This window comes from Pseudoliparis swirei, chromosome 6, assembly GCF_029220125.1.
Source record: "Pseudoliparis swirei isolate HS2019 ecotype Mariana Trench chromosome 6, NWPU_hadal_v1, whole genome shotgun sequence".
NCBI classification, from domain to species: domain Eukaryota; kingdom Metazoa; phylum Chordata; class Actinopteri; order Perciformes; family Liparidae; genus Pseudoliparis; species Pseudoliparis swirei.
Window position 1 is genome coordinate 11,947,014 of NC_079393.1, and position 17,671 is coordinate 11,964,684.

Below are 17,671 nucleotides of genomic sequence, written 5' to 3' on the forward strand. Positions count from 1 at the left end.
TCTCTGTTATGGTCTTAATCATGATTAGACTGGTGCCTATGACTTGTTCCGTGGAATGATGGATCAATGCCAAGCTGAAACGAACCATTGTGCTGGCCTGTTCTGTATACTGGGGTTTCCTCCCAGCTCTCCCAGCTGCTCTCCAGGAGAGATGGGGAGATGGAGGGGGGCGGCGTTCGGGTATATCCATCCTGCAATCAGCTAAATGCTGGAAACGCGTCACTGAGGCCAGAGAGGAGGAACTAATTTATTTACGCCTTTTGTGATATTTATGTCCGCAGAGAAATAGTGACTGTGCATACCGGAGGTCAGTGACCTAGTCAACATTTCTGACCCCAAATTCTTAACTTCAGCTCCCAGTAGCATTTAACTGTTATTGCCCATTGCATATTTGGGAGTGAGTAATGGGAGCTAAAATCATATCGGTACTGTTATTGTATAGATCTATGAGTTTTCATTAGCAAGAGAGCCATTCCTTGATTAGCTACTGTGTGTAAATCAGCTGCTCTGGCTGCGGCGGCAACCCATTGGAGGTGGATTCATGAGCATACATGACGAGTCTGAGCTGTTTGCTGCTGCTCACTTCTACTTCTACAGACTGGTGAGGGTCAAACAGGGAGGATGTGGGGTTCAGGGCCCCCAGGGTATTGTCCCACTCTTGGTTGGTTATGAGTGCAGCCGTGTGTGCCTTTCAGCCTGCAGGTGCTGGGCTAATCCACCTTATTAAAACAGACTTGATGATTGAGACAGAGGCATTATTCATAACTTTAGATTTCCATACCAGGCATGATTCCAGGCTTTTTCATTTACGAGCTTTCATCTGTAGAAATGAGGAATGTGTGCCAATTTTTAAATTAAATCTGCCCTCTTTTTTTCCTTCATGTAAATGGTTCAGCATGTTTTTTTTTTGTCTTTTGCGGTACATTTTACTTTCACCAAGCTCAGGTAGGTGATGTGAGCTTCAGGAGCCTTTGTGTTAGTGGATGCAGCCATCATATTATTGGTCAGGTGGGCTGAAAAGCACACACTCGCATTTATTCAGCTCCAACACAATCAATGCCATGGTTTATTTGCTGTTTATTTTACCGCTATTATGTTTGAGTTATGTTCACATAAAGTCGATCCCCTGATTCGGTAGCTGGTGAGAAGGCAAGATGAGCCGGTCACATGATGTGTAAATGTGATGAAAAAGTGTGACACCCAAGCTTGGAGATGAAGAGCGGCCGTGGGATGCTGAGCGGCCTAAAGCTAAAGTGACAGCTTTTCAGCCAGTGATCTGGATCTACATCAAAGGCTTAGACCTCGTTTCTGGAGCAGCACCCACCAGGAAGCAGTTTTGTATATGGGTCAGGTAGTGAAAATAAAGAGTCTGACTGTTTGTGGCCACAAAAGAGAAGACGAAAAGTAGTGAGAGTCTGCTGCGTTGAGAGCGCTAGCAAAGGCAAAAGAGATATCGCCAGTTTTTTCACCTGCTGGTGTCCACCTGCTGTTGTCATAACACATTTCATCCTCCCTGCCTGAGGCTAAGGTCCCACTGAGACTAGGCCTGCCCTGTGACCTGCCTAGACTCCTGGAGTGTCTTAGACTCATCTCAAGGACACACTGGTAGATGTGGAACACAGATAAAACGGAAAAACACGATGTTTGCCGCTGCCTGTTTGCACGTTATCTCGTTCTACATCCGTCACATGTGGATTTGGAGCATTCTGAGTTGAGGTTATGTTTTCCCTATAGATTGATGAAAGATTAATTTTTGTTGTTGGTTGGTGTGATTCCTCTAATGCACGTGTGTTGTGTTTGTGGAACGTGGTTTTGAATATGTTTCTCTGATAACTTGTTATTTAATTGTTCCAGTTGTTTACTGTCTCAATCAACAGCTCAGGGCATTAAAGCAGTGTGGTGACATGTAGCTGTTGTTGTTGTTGTTGTTGTTTGCTTTGTCTGCTTTTCTCTGTTGCGTTTACTTGCTGGTGCTTTGCCTTCTGATTTTTTTTCGTTTTGTTTTTGTATTAATATGCACTGTTTGTCTTCTTTGTGCCACTGAGTTTACTTTGTTTTGTCAGCTGGGTACGTCTTCAAAAAACAACATTGTTCTCAATAGGATTTTCAGAATGTCAATAACAAAAAAAAGACTCAATAAAGAAGGCACAGAAGCCGTTTTTGCAAAGCCAATTCAGATAGATGGAGCTTTGCTTATGGAACTGAACAGTATGTCTTTAGTTGACTGAAGTACAGTGCTAGGCTTTGCCAAATTAGTTATATTATTGGGTGTAGTCTGCAACAAATATAGTAATTTGCTATAAAAAGAACAGAGCAATATAAAATGAAATGGGAAATCAAATCTTTGGAGAATATTATGAGTTTATTGAATAAAAACGACATCATTTTTTTAATGAATCTTATGAGTTTCTTGGGTTTAAAGTAGACTTTCCTTTTTGTAAAATTGCAGAGAAACGATCGAGTCTCTCTGCTGCCGTCGCTTTGTACGTTTCAATACTTGTGATTAAATCCCTCTGGATGAGTGTGTCACACAGGGTCACTATATGCTGTACAGTAATAACAGCTTTCAGATGAAGAGAATGATAAAGATAGACGTTGAATGCATAAGGTATATTTAGCTGTGACTGCCGTCACTTGTAAAATATAAGGTGCAATGAAGCACTATCATTGATTTCATGTGCATCAATCGGATAATGATATGTTCTCAGTGCTGAGGGAGAAGAAATATGCATAAATATGGAGCTTTTGGTGTTTTCGCATCCTTTGTCTTTTGCTTTTCCTCTTTATTGTGGAAATGTTTACACACTTGAGCAGAGATTATAAAAATCAATGCTACCAAGATAAGTATCTAGAAAGTCCAAGGAGTAGTTTAGCTTTGTTAACCACAAAGCATCTTCTGTGTTTTAAGAAGAAATCTATCACACTTAATAATCAAATCTAATGTGGTTGGTCAGCCGTGGTCCATGAGGTAACATATTCCTCCCTAATGTATTCAAATGGTAAGGCAGCCACTGCTGCGGGTGCTTTACACATAGCTAATTGATGAATGTGGCCTATGAATACTTGTTTATGGGATATTGCACCAGACAGAGGGGACGACTTATTTTCTGTTAATTGTCAACTAAAACAGTAGGATTATTAATTATTTAGGCTTTAAATCTGTAATTGGTTTTATTAGATATTGAACTCATTGGTCTGGGTCAAGCAGAGATTGCAGATATTTCCTTTAGCTTCATTAACTTATTTATTTGCAGATGACATTTACCCAACCAGCAGGGACGCGATATGAAAGGATAACCAGACCATAAGTGCAAGTAAACTTCATTTTGGATTAAAAAACACCCTTGTGAGGACTCCTCTGGCACCCGTCAACATAATTTACACGTTATCAGAAGTGCATCTGAGCCAGATGGTTCCTTTCCAATCTCACAGCAGCAGGACATTGACTGTCAAAGACCAAGAGACTGTGAATTACACGGGACAGAGATGCACACACAGATTTACTGTGGCTCCGCTCATCTCTCCAAAAGTCTCTATACTTTTCTCTCAAAATGTCTTTCTTTATTAGGCTTACTGATAATTCAATGTGTATGTGTCTGTTTTTTACATATGTGTGTGTGGGGGGGGGGCTTTGACTGTGTATAAAAGCAATAAGTCACATTTCTTTGAGATGATAGCCCCATATCAACAACAATCTAGAAAGTGAGGTTTGATCTCCACACCAACTTAAAAAAAGGAAGTCTAAATCAATTGAATTCCTCATTATACAACCATGTTAACGGAGACATTTTGGCAGAACTATAAATATTCTAACTCATTCTAACAGTCGCTGCCGCTTGCCTCATTCATTTTGATAGATCAAAGCACTCGGGCAACTGTATTTCTCACGGGGACAGAAGAAGGGCCGATCTATAGGGCCTTGTGGAACACAGTTGCGTGTGTGTGTGTGTGTGTGTGTGTGCACGTGTCCGTGCTGCATCCAGTCACTAGGGGGCAATCAAGATGTTTTGGCTTCACCTTTTTGGCTGTCATCTATCTTTCAGTCTGTTGTGCACGCGTGCAACCACATCCTGCTGGTGCTTTTTGATCGACAGTCGATGGCAGTAGAAATGTAGTAAAATGAGAGCAAAGGTGAAGAAGACTGCAAACTTGATGCAAATGATGCAGGATTTAGATTTTTTTTTAAAAACAGATTAGTAAAAAAATTATAAAAGAATTGCATTCATGATATTTGTTAAATCTCAAGAATACACACACTGTGTTTTGAGTATGTTCTGTCGCCATTCCAGACACTCAAACCAATATATCCGTGGCTCGACGCACAGTTCTGCTGTCACCAGGGAAGGAGCTAAAGCAGAACCTGCTAGGAATCGCATTACGCCGCCTGGAGGTATAAACCACTTCATGCTCTCAGAGCCACTCTGCATGTTCAGTCAGACTCAACCGACTTGGTCAACTACCTAATTCCAAAGAAATCCCAAAATTCGATAATAGACCAGAGAACTAGTGGACATGAAAAGCCCACTTGTCAACTCCATCAGTGACCTGAACCTCAACCCCAGGAAGAAACTAGATATGCTCACAAAATGAACCACAATCTGAGAAGCGGGCCAAACGCATCCGTGCAGTCAACAATCATAATACTCGCTCAGGACTACCAATTGTTTGGCAGAGATTGGAGGAATGCTACGATTGAGCTGAAATGATAGAACATTCTGTGTTAAAGATGTTAAAGGAGTTTGCCAAGATCTCAAATGAGGATAATGAGAAGCTGAGGGAGCTAGGGGACCCAATGCAAGAACTGCAGGCGGCTGGAAAAGATGGTTTCTTCCCTGAACTCTCTTACTTTAACACACCCTGTGGAGTCGACCTCATTGCTCTTCTATAACCTTCTGGAAAAATTAATCTTAGTTGGCTCTAAATTCAAAAAGTAAAGGTCACCTGAGATCAGGCAAACACATAAAATGACCCCAGCTTTTCGGAACGTACCATGAGTGGTTCCATCAGGACAGATACATCTCTGAAAAATATAAAACCACCCTTGTTCACCAGGAAGGCTGAGGTTTCCTTGGAGGTGGAAATCAAGCAAAACAACATGGAGAGACAGGTTGAGGATCTAGACAGACTGTGTCCATTACATAATAAGCCCCATCCTCTCATTATGGGTTCTGCAGCAAGACTTTAGAGAATAGAAAAGAGGTCATGTTGAAGTGGTCTGAAGTCTTTGGTGAGTCAGTTGGCTCGCGCTCGTGCACCAACATATGTTTGGTCATGGTCTACACTGCATGTCTAGGGGAGAAGGCTATAGGCGGTTCTAGATGAACAGAGTAGGTCATTGGCCAATACCAAGCTACTCTCTCTTTTTGGCATTGTGGCGGGTGCTGCGCCATTCATCCTGGAAACATGCTCAGGGGTCACGGTAACATCAGGACAGCATGCAAGTAAACTCATAGTTTAATCATCAGATGGCAATGTACTGCTCCGTCTGCTGGATAGAATCCCAGCCATTGATCCTGGTGCAGCCATTCTCCTCCTCGGAAGAGACATACTGCATGTACACAAGGTGTGTAAATGGTACAGTGGTCCCAAGAAAGTATCTCTTGAGAAAGCCACATGACAAGCAGCATCAATGTCTACATGACCAACATCCTACCTAATGGACATCTTTCCTTAGTCCATGTGCGAGCGTTCTCCATGTCAACATGGACATCAAGTCAGAGTAATCAAACCTTTGAAGACACAGCTCCTGGAGGACGATTATCTTTTTTAAGGGACAAAAGAAGAATGAGTTTTCACATGCAGATAAATTGGACCTTCTACATCCAGAGACTGATGTAGAGATTTGCCCTCAAGTTTCAGCATATGCTGCAAAAGCTACAGGTGGACCGCTCGGCTCCCATCGTTTTGGAAGGTTTTCCAGCTAGAAATCCCTCACTTGGGCAACAGCCAGGATCATCAAAAAGCCAGACTCTTCTCTGGAACTTGAGACTTTGGCCAGAAAAAGGATGAACTTCTTGAGCAAGACAAATAATTAACAAATACAAAATAAAAACAACTTTCAAAGGGTGACAGAGTTTCAAGATGCAATCCCCACAAGTGTTAGGGCCCCATTATTGATGATAGTGGTTTGCTGAGAGTCGGAGGCCAAACATCGTCGGCCTTCATGTTCTGGGAAGTAAAGCATCCAATCATCATGCCATCATGTCTCTACCCTGCTGGAAAGACATTAACATGAACAGGTTGATCATCAAGGTTGGTCCTTCACTGAAGGAACAATTTGAACAGATGGACTGTCTGTGGCTAACAGGAAGTATGGTTTCAAGTGTGATACACAAATGTGTGACCTGCAAAAGAATAAGACACAAATTAAAAGAACAAAACACCATCTCATCGCACAGGACGAGAGGTGACCTTGCGGAAGCCAAATGGTGGGCAGTCACACACGTGCGGTGCGCATCGAGGTCATTGAGAATATGACAACCTCCAGCTCCATTATTGCTTCGAGGAGATTCACCGCTATCAGTGGCCCTGTGAGACGACTGCGTACCAATAGGGGAATAAACTTTATTGGAGTTTGCAAAAAACTACAGATTAACTCGGAAGATCTAGAGTTGAATGCTCACCTGGAGGACATTTCATCCGCCACACCCTTCTTACATGAGGTGTGTGTGTGGGAGAGGATGATCGGTGTTAAACAATGCCGGATCAAGAATACTTGGTGACACTCCAGCCTCGCAAAAAGGGGCAATCAGAAAGATCAAACCTGCAAGTTGGAGATGTGGTACTGCTCAGACACACTCAATTTAAGATAAATAAGTTGCCCACGGGAGTTATTGTTGAATCCACTACCAGCCTTGATGGCAGAGTTCAGACAATTATTTTCAGGATCATCAGAGAAAGCACCCCTAAGGTGTATTCAAGACCTGCTCCTCAGTGAGGGAACATAGTGATCAGTTATTTTCTAGCAGCCGATTTACCAATAACCAAAGTCTTGAGTACCTAAACGATTTCTTTGACTAGTAGATGACATATAGTTATTAAGAACTTAGGAAGGACTTCACATACAATCCTGGTTGGTTGAATTTGGTTGTGTGCAGTTTAGAAACAGCCACTGGTGGTGGTGGTTAAATAGATCCGATTGAACTGTGTGTATGATACTGCCGTACTGCTCTAACATAGATGTTCAAAGATGGGGCTCTCACACTCATGTGACATATGTGTGGTGTAAATCACTGTACCAAGACAATAGCTGCCTGACAGTGAGTACATTGTATGAATTGTGACAAATGCTTTGTAGCCAACAGCCTTCTTTACTGCTGAACACACACACACGCGCGCAAATGTTGATCATGTGAAAAAAATATTTAAATATTCATATATTGAAGAAGATTCACATTAGCATCAACTGGTTTGATGCACACATACACTACCGTTCAAAAGTTTGGGATCACTTAGAAATGACTTTATTTTTCAAAGAAAAGCACTGTTTTTTCAATAAAGATAACATTAAATTAATCAGAAATACACTCTACATTGTTAATGTGGTAAATGACTATTCTAGGTGGAAACGTCTGGTTTATAATGAAATATCTCCATAGGTGTATAGAGGCCCTTTTACAGCAACTATCACTCCAGTGTTCTAATGGTACATTGTGTTTGCTAATCGCCTTAGAAGACTAATGTCTGATTAGAAAACCCTTGCAATTATGTTAGCACAGCTGAAAACAGTTATGCTGGTGATATAAGCTATACTACTGGCCTTCCTTTGAGCTTGAAGTTTGTAGAACAAAATTAATATTTCAAATATTAATCATTATTTCTAACCTTGTCAATGTCTTGACTATATTTTATATTCATTTGATAAATAAAAGTGTGATTTTTCATGGAAGACACAAAATTGTCTGGGTGATCCCAAACTTTTGAACGGTAGTGTACATACATGTCTTTTTAACATTTTCTGTTCTTGGAAGCCTCATTGGCCCAGTATGCAGATTGACTTTGCCAGGCTCTGAAGATTTTTTGTACCATCCCATTAAGGAGAATTTATTGTTCCCCAAGAGCTCACTGCTCCATTACCTTTGGGAGGATGCCTAAAGTGTGTGTATGTGTGTGTGTGTTTTCTATATAACCTTAGCACAAAGAGCCGATGGATATAACTGCACATCGTGGTGATGGTTAGGATGATACAATCATTTTGAACAGAACAGAAACGGCATCCAGTCCCACTGGTCATTATTACTGTGATGCTTATTAGTCAGTAAGGGGGAGAGGGAGAAGACACTACAGAGCTCTGAGGGTCTGTATAGATGACTTGATTTAATAAGGACATTAAAAAGCCTTATCGCGTGTCCTTAAGAGAAGGTCAGTGTGTCTAAAATAGCTGAAATGCTATGATAACAGTTTAAAGAGATACGCTATGTCCTGAATACTGATTTAGATCAAACCTGTTTTAGGCTCATTTCCCGGTCTATAAGTCACACGTGATGTTGTGGTATATTGCCATGTTTATGAAGTTTGTTAACAAAGATTCAACACCTTCCCAGTATATTCATGATATTCTCAATATTTATTTATTGATTTGTTGCTTCTGAAGATCTTTTCACAGTTATGAGGGTGGTACACATGATTCCACACACCTGATTTAAGCTAGCATGATGTTAAAAGGCTGGAGACGTCTTTCCAGCAGGAGCACGTCTTCTCTCAGTCCTTGATGTCATTATTCTTTGTTCCATGTTGAACACTGGCATTTAGCTTATGACCCCTTTCTTTAATGAAGCAGCGTCTTCTTTTGAAGTTTTTAGAGGTATGAAGAAGTAAAACTTCTCCTTACTGTACAATAAAATGATCATCTTTCCTATATCTTCGTAATCATCTCCTAAGATTTCTCTTGCGACTTTGAGTCCCGACCTTCAGGTTGGAAACCACTGATCTTGACCAGTGGACCTTTTTGGCTCCCTAAAAACATGTCAAAAGATGTAACCCCCTCCGTATTTAGTTGCATGTCTCTTTACAAGTTGTAATGATTTCGAAGAAAGTGTGATTTGTATTTAATCAGCTAGATGCCTAAAACTAACCAAGACAAGAACATAGCAAGGATTAGAGACACGCCTGATTTAATATCCTGTTAATAATTGTGAGACCCCTCAGATTATTTGCAACCCCGACACTCAGGTTGGGAACGACTGATGTAGACGACACTCATTTTATTTGTTGCAGACGCACGCATCATCAGGACCTTGAGTTCATGATAATCTTGGTCGGAATAATTGCTTGACGTGTATTTCTGTTCTTGGGTATGATCACAGTCCTCTGGGAGTTGTGTTGCAGTGTCCTTGGTTTTCTTTTTGGAAGAGGAACATATTAGCAGTCCTTCTCAGATCCTCTGGTGCACCTGCAATCTCCTGATGTTTAACCCTGGACTTCATTGCAGTGTTGCAGTGATTACAGGCCGTCCTGAGGGACATCGATTGTCCTGCTCCTCCTAGGCAAGCCCCACACAATGCTGACGAATGAACTTGTGACCTGCCAAGTCCAATTAACTGTCAGTGGCGCATCGACGAGCTCCTCGGTTTGTTGAGAGTGAAGAAAAACAAACTTGTAATCAAATTTGCCTCCGGGCCCCAGGGTATTTGGGGTTGTATTTTGCATTCTACTGTGTTCAGCCTCGCCTTCAGTCGTGCCATGCTCGCAGAAGGTTATATTGCATGTTGTTTGTGTGAGATAGCAGAAGGCGTGCACCTTACTTTAATGACAGCCCTATCTTTGCACTGTCTGTGACTGATGAATCATCTAGCGCTAGTATTTTGTTATTATTCACAAAGCAGAACAAGAATAGGAAGCTCGGTCAACTCATGTAAAATGTATTTGCCCATCTTATATAAAAGGCATTGCTTTGGTTTGTGAAATCACAGTAGAGTAGAGTGTATCTTTTGTGCAAGCAGGTTTTCTCCCCAATGGCTGACTGTCAATGTCTATAATGTCTATAAGCACTTATGACTAGTTGATCAATAAGAACTCTGGTTACGATCACAGATATTTATTTTCAAAGCATTAAAATCTCCACGAATATCCTCTGCTAATTCTACCAAGGTTGAGATAAACAAATCTACTTTCCCTTTCTCTGATTAGCGTAATGGAGACATTAAAAGCCCAAAAAATCAATTAAATTGGTGTTTTTTTCCACAGAGAAAAAAAGAAAATGACAAAATGCAAAGAGACTCTATCTCGGGAGTACTAAGTGGAACAAAGAGATGGAGCTTGGGATCCAAACACACGACAAAAGGGCATCTGGATGATAAGGATTACAGGAAATGTAATCATTACCAGACACAAGAATGCATTCATGAGGATTCAATGTGTTGTGCAGAAAGTGATCCAAAATGTGTTGAAAAGCAAAAAAATGAACCCAACAAAAAACAAGGTCAATGCCGTTGAAGTTTTTTGCCCAGAACAACCGAGCACGAGTCATCGGCCGAGTCTGAGCAGAAAAGCAGACCTATAGGACTTCATCATGTAGCGTGAACTTCATCAATCAATCAGTTGAATTGAAAATGGATAAAAAACTGAAAATGTTGACTTCCTGGTTCAGGCACCCGCATCCTCAAAGTGATGAGTCCCCCATGAGAAGTTAGATTTGCAAAGAAACTTGACACCATGTGATTCTCAGAGCCTCACACTTTAAACATTGACTCGTATTATTCAATTCAATTCAGTTAATTTTGTATAGCCCAATATCACAAATTACAAACCTGTACACGTACAACATCCCTGTCCCTGGACCTCACATCGGATCAGGAAAAACTCCCAGGAAATAGAAAAAAACCTTTCCCGGGGAAAAAAGGGAAGAAACCTTCAGGAGAGCAAGAGAGGAGGATCCCTCTCCTGGATGGACAGAAGCAATAGATGTCATGTGACCAGAAGGAAACATTACAGAGTTAAAAACGCATTCAATGAATATTATAACTCCCTTCCATTCCAAGCAAAGGCATCCTGTAGTATGAATGACAACATTGCCCTCAGCCACAGAATATATAGAGGGTTAAGGTCCATGGATCCATATCACTGGTCCTTGCTTCACTCTGAAATACGGTTTTTGATAGAAAGGTTTTCTTCTGTCTGCCCTTAAACTAGACAACTTCATTTTAATCAAAAGTGACCAGTGATTCAATCTGATGTTGCCCTTGTTTTAAATATTTTAAAGGCTCTACGCCACTTATAGTAAACGTCATGTGGACTGAGATTCAGGATTTATGCCCGATACTGACAGGTGCTGGAACTTCCTGCTCTTCCCAGATGGCTCGATTCATTTCTTAGCTGCCTCTTTAATGTTGATATCTTTCTCCCATCTCTCTTTTTGTCTCTCTCTCACACACACACACACACACGTACAATACTGCCTAAGTTGCTGTTGTATTTTTTTAACTTCACTTTGACTTTGAGAATCGGGGGGAATAATTCATGGACCTCAGCGAGTTTCAGAGACTGGAAGAACAACACTGCTTTCAGAGCCAGCAGTTCATTTGAGATGACATTTTTGGGGGGGGGGGGAAGTCTCCAAAGGGTTCACATTATCCTGGAGAGATGATGGCATAATGGAAAAAAGCCTTAATCTCCAGTTTTCTGTGTTAAACAAAGGCTAGAGATGTTTTCCTGTTTCTTCCTTTCATGGTAATCTCTCCATCCACTGCCGCTGCTCTTCTTACCTAATTGAGCATTATGGATAGTGCTGTGGTTTTCAAACTTCTATTTTTCTGATATTTTAATATTTCACAGGACCCAGTGGTAATTTAGTAGGCTATTAAACACACTGCTATACCACATTTCAATATACATGTCAATCCAGCAGGACCTTTTAGGGCTTTTTTTTTGACAGTTATATTTATAGATTATTTAAATCCACAATATTGAGGTAAAAGTCTTTGCTTTTAAACTTTCCTCGTACAATATTACTTGTCAGTCAGTTGGCATTACTCGTGGTCAGGCTGGTAAAAACTCCTCCAAAGATGTTTGGCCTCATAGTGATTATTTGCATAATGTGAAATCATTAAAAAGCAATTACCCTTGCGTTTGTGTGTGTTTTCTGTATTGTTGGGATTCATTTGGTAGGTGGATAGACACAATGATTGCTCGTCTTCAAACTAAATCATGTTTGTGTTTACAGTGAGGGACAACTCCTACACGCTGTAATGTTAGACACATAAAATCTAACATTTGAGTAAACAACTGACGAGCGCTGTTTGCTTGCACGACACAGACAGAAATGATCAAAGGCTAAACAACATTTGCATTCACACTCTCTTTGTTGGTGGATTTTTAGATTTTCTTGATTTGTAATGCTCTTTGACGTTTTATTACTTTTATAACGAGGTATACCTGAAGGTCATTCAGCTAATGAAATTAACAGATGGAAGATGTTATTTACACCCTTTAAATGTCTTAATATCTAGACGTCCACTAGAGAACATCTGGCATGGAGGCCTGTAAACCTAGTAATAAGTAATACATGTACCTGTCCTCTCTGCCCCCAAGATAATACGAGTTCAACTTGTATTTAATTTACTTTACGTCCATTCTCTTTGTAAAATTACATTTTTTATTATTTATGTTTGAATGTCTACCATGTGATTTGGCTGAAAACAAGTTATTGGATGTTTTATCAGACAGCCTTTGATCCTAATTGATGACTTCTTGTTGATCAGTTACAGCAAAAACAACAACAACAATAATACAACATCTTTCAAATTTAGGATGATTTGTTACATTTGTTTAACTTTCACAGCATCTGGAGCCGTGTGGTGGTGTCTCAGTAAGGACTAACCAGATATCAAAGGCCCTAAGAGTGATAAACTCTTTCTTTGACGCAACCAGAACTTGTGTTTCCGTCATTTGGCCACAATGTAAAATATACTTCAAAGCTTCTCCTCCTGGGGGCTTAGGCTCTGGCGCTCCCCATCTTGGTAGTCGATAACTGGCCCATGGCCATGTGACTCTGGTGAGTTATCAAAAAATGCACCCTCTATCTCTACAGTATGTAAAGCAGTTAAAATGTCACTAAAAGGACAATGTATGATAGAGGCCAAACATTAATTTTTGCACCAGGCTGTAAACATGTTTATTTCCTCTAAGTGTGGGTATTTGGACAAAGGAGGTCTATAGAGATTGATCTGCTTTTGGAGCAATGCCTCTAGTCTCCATATGAGGATATGTAGTTATTGGCATCTCCCCGTTTGGCTTTATTTCTGTTGGCGCTCGGAGCAAACAAAAGCAATCAATGTAAGCAACTCACCATGAAAGCAAAATAAATGGCACACCACTATGTGTTTGGAACAGGCTGATTATACTGGTAGTCACCTGTGAATTTAATTATGATGTATGAGTAATAAAAAACATTCCGGGGGACGTTTTGAAATATTTATTACTGAGAAAAAAAATGTAAGTACAATGTTACTATATATATATATATATATATTATAACTTCTGTTCTCTATGATGGATTAAAGTGCCATGTTTCGAAGATGTTTTGAGCATTAAGTACTGAATAAGACTTAACACTGAGGTACATTTTCAGGTAACAGTCATGCAGTCATGCAGTCCTACTCTTATTGGAAGACAACATCTATTTTTGCTGTAGTTATATTTAGTTTTAAGTTGCTTCCTATATCACGTTTTCTCCGTTTTGTGAAATGTTATGTTTAATTTTAATGTTGTCAAGGTTCATTCACAAAGAATAACATTGCATGCTGGTGATTTCATCAGGTTATGAGAGTGAGCTACAGTTCAGAGGGAATCAAAATGACAAATCATAAAGATGCAGGTCTCCGTGTCGTGTGAAAAGCTGCACTGGTGCTAATATTTGTACTGCTTTTAGTACCTTCAGTACCTTCTGGCACATATATAGATAATTGATGTCATGTTAATGTTAAAACAGACTGGTTTAAAAAATCTCTTTCAAGCTCACACCCACTGATGACAAGTCCCAGATGCACCTCAGACTGTCTCCGCCTCCTCTGTTTGGAGGAAAACGTATGTCACATTCACGTCTCGGTGTACAGTAATATTTACATTCAATCAAAATCTGTTAATGTGCTGAGTTGCATTTTCTGCATCTCTGCTGTTGGATGACTATAGAAGTCCTACTATGCACATAGAGGTGCATTAATTACTAACATGCACACGTTTAACAGCTGCAGCTTTCTCTAGTTTCGAACCTCATTTATTACGACAATCTATGCAAATCAAGTCAGTGATAATTATTAGATTCCCATTACCTGAGGCACAACAATACCCCCTCACTCTGCAGCCTCGCATATACAGAACGAGTCATGCTCCCACTATAAACCACCAGAGGCTGTGAGATTGTCACATCGTCGCGTTCATCTCATGTGGATTTGATGTTTTAGTTAATTTTCTATTTCATTAAGAAAATAATTGCTCTCTGATTTCCTCCTCTGACATTTCAAAGATGGGTGTTATTAAATGGTACACAGTTTGAGTTTTTGTATTCTTCTTTTAGTTTTTTATAACCAAATCACTTATACATATTAACACATGATACATCAGCTGTATTTCTCAGGCTAAGATGTGTCTTCTCCAGATGGGTTTTAGAAAAAAACTCACCATGCAGATATAATTGGTTAATAATAATTTATGCTTTTTTAATGTAGCCTAAGCTGTAGGCTTCTTTACTGTTGCGCTGGATTGACGGTGGGCATATCTCTGTATCTCTAATATGTAGAAGCATAAAGTAGCATAACATGGAAATACTCAAAAACTGTACTTAAATGCAGCACTTGAGGAAATGCACTTTGCTACCTCTCGTGCACTGAGAGTCGGGATTGTTTACACACTCGGTTGCATCAACACCACAATAAACATTCATGAAATACTGCCTTTGACTTCCTCATGATGCTGATGGGGGTGCCCCTATTGACATTATGTGAACGTACATCATTCTCCACTCCGGGACCGCACCCCTTCACATCGACTGCTGTTGCCCCAAGGCTCATTCTACTTCATCCTAATTACAATTGATAATTGAAAATTGGAAATCAATGTGTGCAAATTAAGTGTAGTAACAGTGGGTTTTATCGGGTTGACATTGTTTTTGAGCGGCTACGTCGTTGCCCGTGACCGAGCCACTGCTGTGTGTTACGTCCGTGATGCAGCACAATCGTGGCTTAATTTATACTCCAGTCACTGTGTAACGTATGTACTGTAGATAAACGCCCACCTCTGCTCTGATTGCTTTTTTGTTGTTATCCCGTGCCAAGAGAGCAAAGGTTTTGTTTTTTACTGCAGGACAGGGTGAAGGGTAAATTATTAATTGGAAGGAGCAGTGGGCTGTGTAACAATTTGCTGATCCAGAAGCTTTCACGAGTCATGTCAGGTGCTGTTGAACAAGTGACTGGTTTACTGCACTGAGGCAGAAGCATCCCTCACAACATGCTTCCATTACCGCTCACCACAGGTAGTTTTATTAGAAAGAGAGAGCTACTGTTTTAAATTCCATCAGTCTTGAGTGCTGGTTTTGAATAAAGCGTGAGATCCCTCGGCCTCGTCCGTCTTGGTCAACCACCGGCCCTGTTAAGCCTGTTCGAGCTGTGCTGCAGAGGAACCGGCTGGCACCTGCACGGCTCTTATTGATCCGAGTTCACATCCTGAATAGAACTTGGACAAATGATCACATCCTCCTTGGGATAAACAAGCAGGCTGGACCGTGTAATCAGTAATGTATCGTCTGAAAATAATTACGTTATTTACTCATTAGTTTGTGGTTCCAAATAGGCAACAGTCAGATCTTGTTACTTCTTATCGAACTGTAAGGTAGTATCGGGAGGGAGCAGATGGTGCATTATGGTCTCAACGGTCTGAGCCGCAAACTCTGTTAAAGAGAGTCCGTGCGTAGTGGGTTTGGTCCTGTGTTGCTCTCAACCCCCGGGGGAAAGTGAACACACGGGCGCTCAGATGAGATGAATTAGGGCAGGACAAACGACACGCCCAACAGCAGAAGCTGCGGCCCGCTATTATTCCAATTCAGCAGAACTGCCCCCATGACTATTGGCAGTTTCTTCCGTATATTTAGAAATTCATTTGTCAAGTTAACAGGGATGTATTTAAACTGTTTACTTGTCGGGTCTGGGTTTTTGGAGGACTAATAAATAACTGTGTAATGTGTGTCAGCAGAACATGGAGGGGACAGTGGGGCCTGCCTCGGAGCATATTGGCAGATTTTTACAGTTGAAGTTTCACAAAGCTGAGAGACATTCATCACTCAGTGCAAATCTACCAATCTTTACACAACAATCATCACTTTCCCTCAAGACCCTGGTAGCCCTCCTCTCGTCTTTTCACTCTATTAGTCTGCGTCGTTGAGTCAGGGAGCCTGATGAATAGCTGACTTTTGAGTCTGGCTTTTCTTGAATACCTTCTATTACAAATGGCCAAAATAAAAAAATAAAAACTGAATATAACACATTCTCATGTCAGCTAAATTATAGGCAGAATTGGTTTCATTGTTCTTTTAACATTTTGAAATGGTGACTTTGAAAATGTATACCTGTCGAGGGAAAAAAGAGAAAAGGAACAAAGCTCTTGTGGTACAAAGCGTGAATCAGACCATATGAAACCCAGAGGTGCCCGCTCCCCATGAGGCAGGATCAGGAGCTTCGTTAAGACAATGAGTCACACCGCTTTGCTTTGCCACGAGCTCTGAAAACTGCTCTCAGGAGACAGAGCACTTGCCTCCGTGTCTTGTCTGAGTTGAGTTATTCCCCTACTGTCAACAGTGTGTGTTAATAATAGTTATGTGACAGTGAGTGACTCAGGCAGTGAGGAGTGAAGTCGGGCTGTGCGCCAAATATTATAAGAGCAATAATGTAGTTTTCCTGTTAAAGTTGGCAAAGCAGCCAGCGACTATCTGCAACCCACCACATTAAGTGGCCCGCATTTACACCAGTCCAGTTTTGATTAATATAGAAGTTTGTTTTTGACTTGCGTCCAGCTGAATAAATGAAGTCTAAAACTCTGGTGCTTTTTGAATGAGGACAGATATTCTGTGTTTAAAGAGGTTGACTCCGGCTTTCTGTGGCACAAAGTCCCCCTGGTAGAGAACATGTTTAAACGTGTTGCTGAAGAGGCCAAGTTCAGGAGAACTTTCGGATGCAGTCAGCTGCAGAAAGCTGTTTGGTTTTAATCCGGTAGCAGCCAGCTACTGATCATGCAGACTCAGAGCCCAGTTCAAAGCGCAGCACCACCATCATGGCTCTCTCAGCCCATTCTTTGGACATCACCTTGAGAAGTTTACTATCTGCCGGTACACTTCAACGTGATCTGTTTTGTTACAGCCAAGAGGATTATACCCAGCACCTCGGGACTGGACCTTTCCCTGTGCGTGAGGTTATCCACATTCCAACTGTTATGCATTATGAGCTCTGAGAGTCGGAGCTGACGAGTGTATGTGTCCTCTCGTTAGGTTCACTGACCCAGGCTAGGCCAGTTAATGGGGAGCCTCTCTAGTTTCAGACTTGCGTGGGATTTACTGCCTACACACCAAAACCCACAAGGGGTCCTCATCACCTCACACAATTTAGCCGTAGTCGAGAAGCTGAAGCCTTCATACTACATGCTACTTTTTTTCTGATGTTTTTCTCCATTTTCGCCCCGCAGCTCATCG

General features: G+C 41.0%; 1 protein-coding gene across 3 annotated transcripts in view; it reads left to right on the forward strand.

The window, feature by feature from the left end:
• Nucleotides 1–17,671, forward strand: part of megf11 (multiple EGF-like-domains 11) — a 52,809-nt gene that overhangs the window by 7,997 nt on the left and 27,141 nt on the right. The window lies entirely within an intron of this gene.